We start from the raw sequence: 8625 nt of genomic DNA on the forward strand, positions 1-8625 counted from the left end.
TGTATCAGTGTAGAAGATACACATTGTAATAGTCTGGTATCAGCTGTGTGTATCAGCGAGAATAACACATGTTGTGGTAATTATGCAATGTCAGCTGTGTGTATCAGCGTAGTGAACACACGTTGTGGAAGAAAAAGTACAAAGAGTAATGAAAGCTGTGTGTGTCAGCGTTGTTGACACACGTTGCAAATGAGCAGAAACTAATGTGAACACTCAGTCTTATGGCTGAGTGTATCAGCGTAGAAAATAAACAAGTAAATTACCTCGTATGAAGAGGAAACATCGAGACTCGTAACGATAATTTTGTGTTTGTTGTCGCTAAGCAACCCAAAATGGCCGCTACGCTGTGCGTGAAGACGTATCCAGACGTCAATCGGAGGTGACGTACTTTGTTGTCAAAAGCAGATGGAAGCCGAAGACGAAAATGCAGCGCGTGTTGCCGTTCTCGTGTTGGTCAAACCGCCAGTAAGGTGAGAATGGCGATTTTTGAACGGGAGAAAGTTCTAAGCAGGTAGAGACAAATGTAGAGATTGATTAAGTGTCAGATTGATTAAGTGTCAGAATGGAATTTTTTAAACAGGAATCACTGTAGTTATCTTTAGTGAGCGCTGAATGATTTATATGGAGTAAAAGCGCTTTGAAGTGATCATTAGGGGAATAGATAAAATCGGGGAGCAGCCGCTGGTGCAATCATGACACAATGAGAAACAGGCGCTGGTGCTATCAAATCACAGATAAAAGAAAAGTATCTTACTTTAGGTGGAATCAATGTTGATTCTTGAAGAAGTTCAATTTGAAGCAAATTGGTAGAGGATGTAGATTCATAGAAGAAAGTTAACGATGAGCATCTGAAGTCTGATGAGATCTGTTAAAATTGAAAATTTGAGCGTAGGTTCGTAGGTAATGCTGACTTGACCACCTCGTCGCCAATTTATGTTGTATCCAAGGAAGGACAGGAGAAGGAGGTAAACTTAAGGATTAGGTTTAATTAGGAGTTTCAAGTACAGCATAAGATTCATCAGAGTGCACATCCAAGAAGCTCCAGTCTTCAACTGAAGATCAGGAGAGTAACATTCTACAATAACCTAGCAACCAGGTGCTAGGAAGCAAGTACATGAAGAGCATGAACAATAAGGAAACATAGGATGGGAAACATAGGAAAAATAACATAAGATAGGATATAACAGTTTTACATTTCTTTATTTGTTCTACAGTGCATATCAATAACAATACCAATGACAGTTTTGGGGGATGTCCAGCTGTCCTTACCATACACATTGGAGTGACAGTGTCATAGCCTACCCTCACCAACAGCCTAGTGTGCAGCAGTATTTAGTTCTTAAGAACACTACTGCACATATGTAGGATGTCATAAAGGGTGTCAGTGTGCCTTTGAGGAAATTTTCAGTTGAGACTGGCATCCAGAAACATCTGCCCACCATTGATGTCCTTCTCGTCTGCATGAGGGTAGTAGTATTGTTTGATTGGGTTTAGGGATTACCCTATAGTGGGGGACCAGGCGTGGAGTACCCAGAGGGCCCCGACGCAGCTCACATTCAGTGGCTGTTAATGGTGGTACTTGCCGATGTATAAACATTGACTGACTTTAGAGTCTACAGAAGGTCATGGTCGCACAATCCCTCTTGCTGTGGTGGCTTCTGCCAGGCATTATAGTATTGAGTTGAGTCAGGGTGATCATGTGCCATTTTTCATCTCCAAATTGCTAATGTATATGTCCCAATTCATATCCCTGGTTCCGTGTATGAGTCCCCATGAGGATGTCTGGCTCAGCTTTTGCGCATTTCAACAAGGTGGAGAGCCAGCATTGCATATCAGGGGTTGTGTGGGATTTTCAGGACATCACTATTTGTCATTTAAACAGTATAAAGGCTAAGTCAATGAATCTGTATAAGTACTTATGTCTCTTACCTGGGTATTAGACCAAGCAAGCATCATTCCGGCGTAGTCAGGACCATGCTTTCAACCAAGGCAGAAGTGATTCCGGTGATCTCCCCGCAGGATCCTCTCACCACTGGAAATTTCCACGCCATGTAAAAAAAAAAACAATTAGGTATTCTGCATCTAGGGCATTCAGGGGATGGTGCTGGGAACATGTTTTTTATGCGCCTCAGTGTGAGGTACACGTGATGCAAATTTTTAAATTGTGTGTGGTTTATGTGAGACCTCCTTTACATGTTGTAGGGCTCAGGTCCAGAGATTGTCTGTAAACTATGTCTGGAGGTCCATCGTCCAGCGTTCTCTGGCCCTGGTGTCTGCCTTGCGATGGTGGGACAGTAAAGCACTATATAGGTCAGTTATAGTTTTTCATGAGCCTCTGTGTGATAGTGTTGTGAGCGGTAGTGGTGACGTTGGTGATTCGGTTCTGCTCTGTCCCCACAGTGTGGTAATCGCATTATGACGTGGTATGTCAGAAAGTGTTCTGCCATTATAACATAGGTGTCCCTGACCTTATGGAAGGACTGTGGAAGGTCACCATGAAGAGATCCCCTGTCCTTTCAATTCCTGCATCTCTCCAGGGCACCATATCATGGTGTTGGGTAGCCTCTTGCCAATTGCCAGATGGGGAATATGTGATGAGTATAGGTGGTTGAGGACTTTTGTAGTGTACATATTTATGCCAACAGTGGGGTGCTACTCTCATATGGTTTGTCTCATTTTTGGTTATGTGCCCTTGGATGAGATAGCCAGATGTATATGTTTTTCTTGTTAAGTACTCATTGGAGGTCCATTTGTCTGGGTGGGGGCTTTCCCTAACCAGAGCTGCAGCCACTGTAGTTGAGCTGCTGCATAGTACAGCTTGTAGATTGGGTCACCAAGACACCCCTAAATAAGCGCCCATTGTAGTTTATGGAGTGCCAAATGTCTTCTGTCTGTGCTCCATATCAGCTCAGAGAAGAGTCTGTGTAGATCCCTGAGGAAGTGTGTGGGGAGAGTAAGTGGTAGTGCAGGAAAGAAATACTGTAGTCGTGGCAGGATGAACATCTTGGAGATTGCTACTCAGCCCAGAGGAGATAGCATAGTGACATTCAAAATGGGAGTCACCTGCATATCGAGCCCAGTGCCCTAAATACATTTCCATCTATAAGATCCTTCTCCAAATGGTAGATCTGTATGCCCAGGTATTTGAGCATGTCATGGTGCCATTCAAGACTGGACTGGTGCAAGGCCCCGCTATTATGCTCAGGGACTGTGTAAGAGGGGAACAGGCAAGACTTATACCAGTTTACCTTGAGACCCAACATGGTCCCAAATTCGTCCAATGTTTCCCTCAGCACCGAGGGTCTCATTTACAAACAAAATGGCGCGGCGCCGCAAACCATTTAGCAGCTCCGAGGTGGCGTCATTTTAAAACCACAGGGATGCATTGTATTATCAAGAATACATATGCGGAATCACGGATCACTCCCCTCTTTGGCTTACAATTGATGTGCAGCTGGGAACTGAGGGCCGGGTTACTCCAATTAACCCCTGGCATCTACGTAATCCGAAAACTAGGGCTGAGGTGGTTAAATGTATGGATCATTACTCCCTCTGCCCAAACAACCCTAAACCATGCCACTACAATTACATATGACTCCCAAACTCTGATTACACTTATGCCGCCCATCCACGACGGCTGCCTACACTCTATTGCACTTGGCAACTCTATCAACGCATGTACCCACTGCAGCTATCGACCCACGTGTCAGGCAAATAACTTACAACCCGCTAAAACATATCAAATGTATTTGCTAAATTGCCGCTCGCTCACTAAACATGCGGTCCAAATGTCGCTTCTTGTAGAGGACATCAGCCCTGATGCCATTTTTCTTACAGAAACATGGCTCAAAGAGGCATCAGACCCTGATATCACCTCCCTTTTGCAACAGGGATATCTATTACAAAGAGTCGACAGGCCGAAAGGCAGAGGAGGGGGAAAACCAATACCAATGTAGGATTAACGCAGGTTCAATATCAAACTGCGAAAGCATGCAATTCGCCCTTGACCTTTCTCCTACGGCAACCTTTTCAGGTATACTTATCTACCGCCCCCCAAACCAAATGGGAGATTTTCTTGACTCCCTACAACTTAAAGTCGCTGACTTAGTTGTTACTAGCCCATACCTTACCATATTAGGTGATGTCAATATCCACCTGGACAATCCAGATGACCCCTCAACCAAAGCCTTGCTAGAGAATCTGGAAGCTATCCAACTCACTCAGAAGGGTTTCGAACCCACACATGAGAAAGGCCATCTTCTGGACGGAGTGTTCAGCAACGACCACAAACTAGTAGTAGGGACCCCTATGGCCCTCACATGGTCTGACCACTATTTGGTCCCCTTACGGTGGCAACACACCGCCTCTGTCCCACTACCCCCACGTACATCGCTTCAGGGGAGAGAATGGACTAAGCTCTCTGTTGACAGGTGGACAGATGCTCTACTTACCAACATCCCACAAGCTAAGGATGACCCAACAGTATTGTATGACAACTATTCCCAATGGATCTCCAAGGCCCTTGATTCTGTGCTACCACAGACAACCCTTAGGGAAAAAACTAAATCAAAGGTATCACCTTGGTACACTCCCAAACTTAAAGAAATGAAAAAACACTGCAGGAAGCTAGAAAGGACCTGGAGGGCCTCTCGTAGCAGTTCAGCTAAAACAAACCATCATGACGCCATAAGAGAATATAAAGCTGAAATTAACTCAACCAAGGCCCGCTTCTTTGAAGACAAAATTAACAATGCTCATAACTGTCCCAGAGAAATATTTCAAATCGCAAAATCTTTAATTGACACCCCACCCGTCCCCTTGGACCCCAGTAAAGCACAATTCAGATGCAATAATCAAGCGGAATATTTTTACAAAAAAATACAATCAATTTCATCGGCATTTGTCGCTCCAGATTCAGCTGACCTTGAAGCAACCAAGCCACCTGGCATTACACCCTATAGACTAGTAGAGTTCTCCCCAGTAGGAGCGGACGCTCTGGAACAAATCATGAAAAAAGTTAAATCTGGATCCCCAAGTGATCCTGCACCTCCATGCCATCTAATAAAGATTACAGACACAATACGGCCAGTTATCCTTAACATCCTTAATAACTCCATCACTACTGGCATAGTCCCTACGGCCTGGAAGAAAGCCCAAGTACGGGCTCTTCTGAAAAAACCCTCCTTGGATCCAGATAACATGGCCAATTACCGTCCAATATCCCTGCTCCCCTGGGTCAGCAAACTGCTCGAGAGACATATCAATATATCTCTCACTCAATACCTAGAATCAAACAGTATACTTCACGATTCCCAGGCAGGATTCCGCCCCAAATTGGGAACGGAAGCGGCCCTTCTGACAGTGACTGAGTTAGCCAGGAAACAGATGGACTTAGGCGGCACTACAGCAATTATTCTGCTTGATCTTAGTGCCGCCTTCGACACTGTAAATACCATCATCCTCATCCATCGTCTTAAGCAAATAGGAGTATCAGGAACAGCCATTCGTTGGCTACAATCCTTCCTAGAAAATCGCTCTTTTCGAGTAGTTGAGGGCACCACGCAATCCAGTACTTGGCCTCTCGATCAGGGTGTGCCTCAGGGCTCGTCCCTGAGCCCCACCCTTTTTAACATATATATGCTCCCCTTGGCAGACATCGTCCACTCATTTGGCCTAGAATTAGTCACATACGCCGACGACACGCAATTGATCGTCTCCGTGAACCAAACTATTGCCTCCTCGTCTAATCTTGAGAATTGTTTAGTGGCAGTCAATAAATGGATGGCCAGCTCCCACCTAAAGCTTAATGGGGATAAAACGGAGCTTATGATTCTTGGAAACCCAAACATCCCCTGCCCACTATCTAACTGGCCCCCATGCATGGGTACCCAGCCTCAGCCCAAACCCCAAATAAAGAGCCTGGGCATTTGGCTTGATGCCAATCTTAACTTCAACCACCAAGCAACGAGCGTATCTGCCACCTGTTTTGGCTTGATGCGCATGCTCAGAAAAGTACTACCACTTCTCCCCCCACAAGCCCGCAGGATCATGGTGCAAGCAATTATTCTATCCCGTTTAGATTACGGGAATGCGTTGTACCTGGGGGCTCCGGCCACTACAACAAAGAAACTCCAGGTCACGCAAAACGCAGCAGCCCGTCTCCTGCTGGGCCTTAACAGACGGGACTCAGGGACTGCTGCTCTAAAAAAACTCCATTGGCTACCCATCAAGGCTAGAACACTTTTTAAATCAATGTGCTTTATGCACAGGGCCATGTGGAATGAAGCACCAGCAATGATCTGCTCGCTGGCTACTCCATATCTTCACCATAGGTCACTGCGCTCCAGCGCAGCCTTTCTGGCCACTGAGAACAAAATCAAACGTGCCAGATGGGGAGGACGTTCCTTTTCCTGGAATGCGGCTAAGGCATGGAACTCTCTGCCTGTCTCCCTGCGTGGTGAGCCTAATCTCCTAAAATTCCGGAAAGAGTTAAAAACCCTTCTTTTCATGTAAATCTCACCACCTTCACTTGCCCCCCAGTTACACTCAGCGCTACGAGGCCTCCGGGTTGTCTGCGCTTAATAAAATCCAATTAATATAATATAATAATAATTACTTTGCCGAGAACGTGGGGTCTGTGTCCTCCTCCATCTCCTTGTGGGAGGCCTACAAGATTGTTATCCGGGGTCAAACCCTGTCCCTGATTGCTAGCGCGAAGAAAAGCAAGAACGAGGAAGTGGTGTGTTTGGAGAATGAAATCACAGCTTTGGAAGAAGAGTTGGAATCTGGGGTTACATCTGAGGGGTTGCATGTTTTGGCCCTTCAACAGGCCGATTACAGAGCTCTGGTGACGGATGCGGCCAGTAGGATGAGTCGTGAGCAGCAGGGGCGTTTGTATGATGTTGGTGAAAAGGTGGGGAAGTTGATTCCGTGGTTGGATAAGAGAGAAAGGTTGAATCGGGTGGTGCCTGTTGTGGAAAGAGAGGACGGTGAGCGGGTACTCAGCACTTTCAGAAGGTCTACGCGCCGGTCTCGGACAGGCGGGAGGAGGATTCACATTTGCTACTTAGGGGTATCACGTCGCCTAGCCTATCAGAGTCAGACAGGGAGCTTATGGAGGTGGATTTTTCCACTGATGAAATAGCGCTCGCTATCCGCTCCCTTCGCTCGGGGAAGGCCTCCGGCCCGAATGGTATCCCGATAGAGCTGTACAAATTGTGTCCAGACAAGAAGGCGCCGCACCTTCGCCAAATGTTTCTGGAATCGCGAGATCTTGAACCCTTTCCCGGGATCAGAGACTGGCGTCCATTGTAGTCATCCACAAAGACGGGAAGCCCCGTGACCAATGTTCGTCATACAGGCCGATCTCGCTTTTGAACGTTGAGCCCAAACTTTTTGCAAAACTTTTGGCAAATCGTCTGATTACAGTGATCAGTGATTTGATACACCCAGATCAGTCTGGGTTCATTCCTCATCGCAATACTGCTCTCAATCTTCGCCGCCTTCATGGCGTACTGGCAAGGGCGGGGTCACTTCGTGAGCCGGACATCTTGGTTTCTTTGGATGCCTCGATGGCCTTCGACACGATAGAATGGCCGTATTTGTGGGCGGCCCTCGCAAAATTTGGTTTTGGCCCAAATCTTATCGGGTGGGTTAGACTTCTTTATGAACAACCACTGGCCCAAGTAGTGGTCAATGGTAGGGCCTCGAAGCCTTTCGTCCTCGGAAGAGGCACACAACAGGGCTGCCCGTTGTCATCGCTCCTCTTTGCGCTCGCTCTTGAACCCCTTGCCGCGTGGCTTCGGTGGGAGCCATCGCTTAAAGGCATTAGTTGGTCCTCTGATTTTGAGGACCGTATATCGTTGTACGCTGATGATATTTTGTTATACCTCACTTCCCCTCGTAAGTCATTAGAAGTGTTGTTTGACGTGTTAAGCTCCTTCGGGAGGAACTCTGGCTTGACTATCAATTGGGCCAAGTCCTGCATCTACTCGCTTACTGAAGAACTGCCCCTGTTGCCCCGTGTCTGTCCGATACCGGTATCGCGCGACGGCTTTAAGTATTTGGGGATTTACATTTCCTTGGACTCAGCCGTATGGTATGAGAGGAATTTGCTTCCGCCACTCCGCCGGCTTCGACCGGACGTCACGGCGTGGTGTGGTTTGCCACTGTCCCCGGTAGGGAGAGCGGCCATCTTTAAGATGATTTCTCTCCCCCGATTCCTGTACGCCCTCCAAAATACGCTTGACTTGGTGCCTGACAGTTATTTCCGTGAGATCGAGGGCCTCCAGAGGAAGCTGGTGTGGGGCGGGCGACCTCGCATTGCACTGGCGAAATTGACTCTGACCTGGTACGACGGCGGCATAGCGCAGCCCGATATAAAACGATACTACTGGGCATCCCAACTGAGTGCAGTCAAACATGCAATGTATGGTCCGGTCCCGAATTCGGCATTCGGGATGGATAAATGGCAGCTACCGAGAGGCGATTATAATAGGGCGCTCTACTCTAGATCCGCTAGGAAAAATCTTACTGGACCCACTGGGGTTGCGGTACGAGTGTTGGGTAGTGCGACTGCTGCCACGGGATGGACGGACAAGCTGACCAGAGCCACCCCGCTTTATG

Source organism: Lissotriton vulgaris, chromosome 2_1, assembly GCF_964263255.1.
Source record: "Lissotriton vulgaris chromosome 2_1, aLisVul1.2, whole genome shotgun sequence".
Classification (NCBI taxonomy): Eukaryota; Metazoa; Chordata; class Amphibia; order Caudata; family Salamandridae; genus Lissotriton; species Lissotriton vulgaris.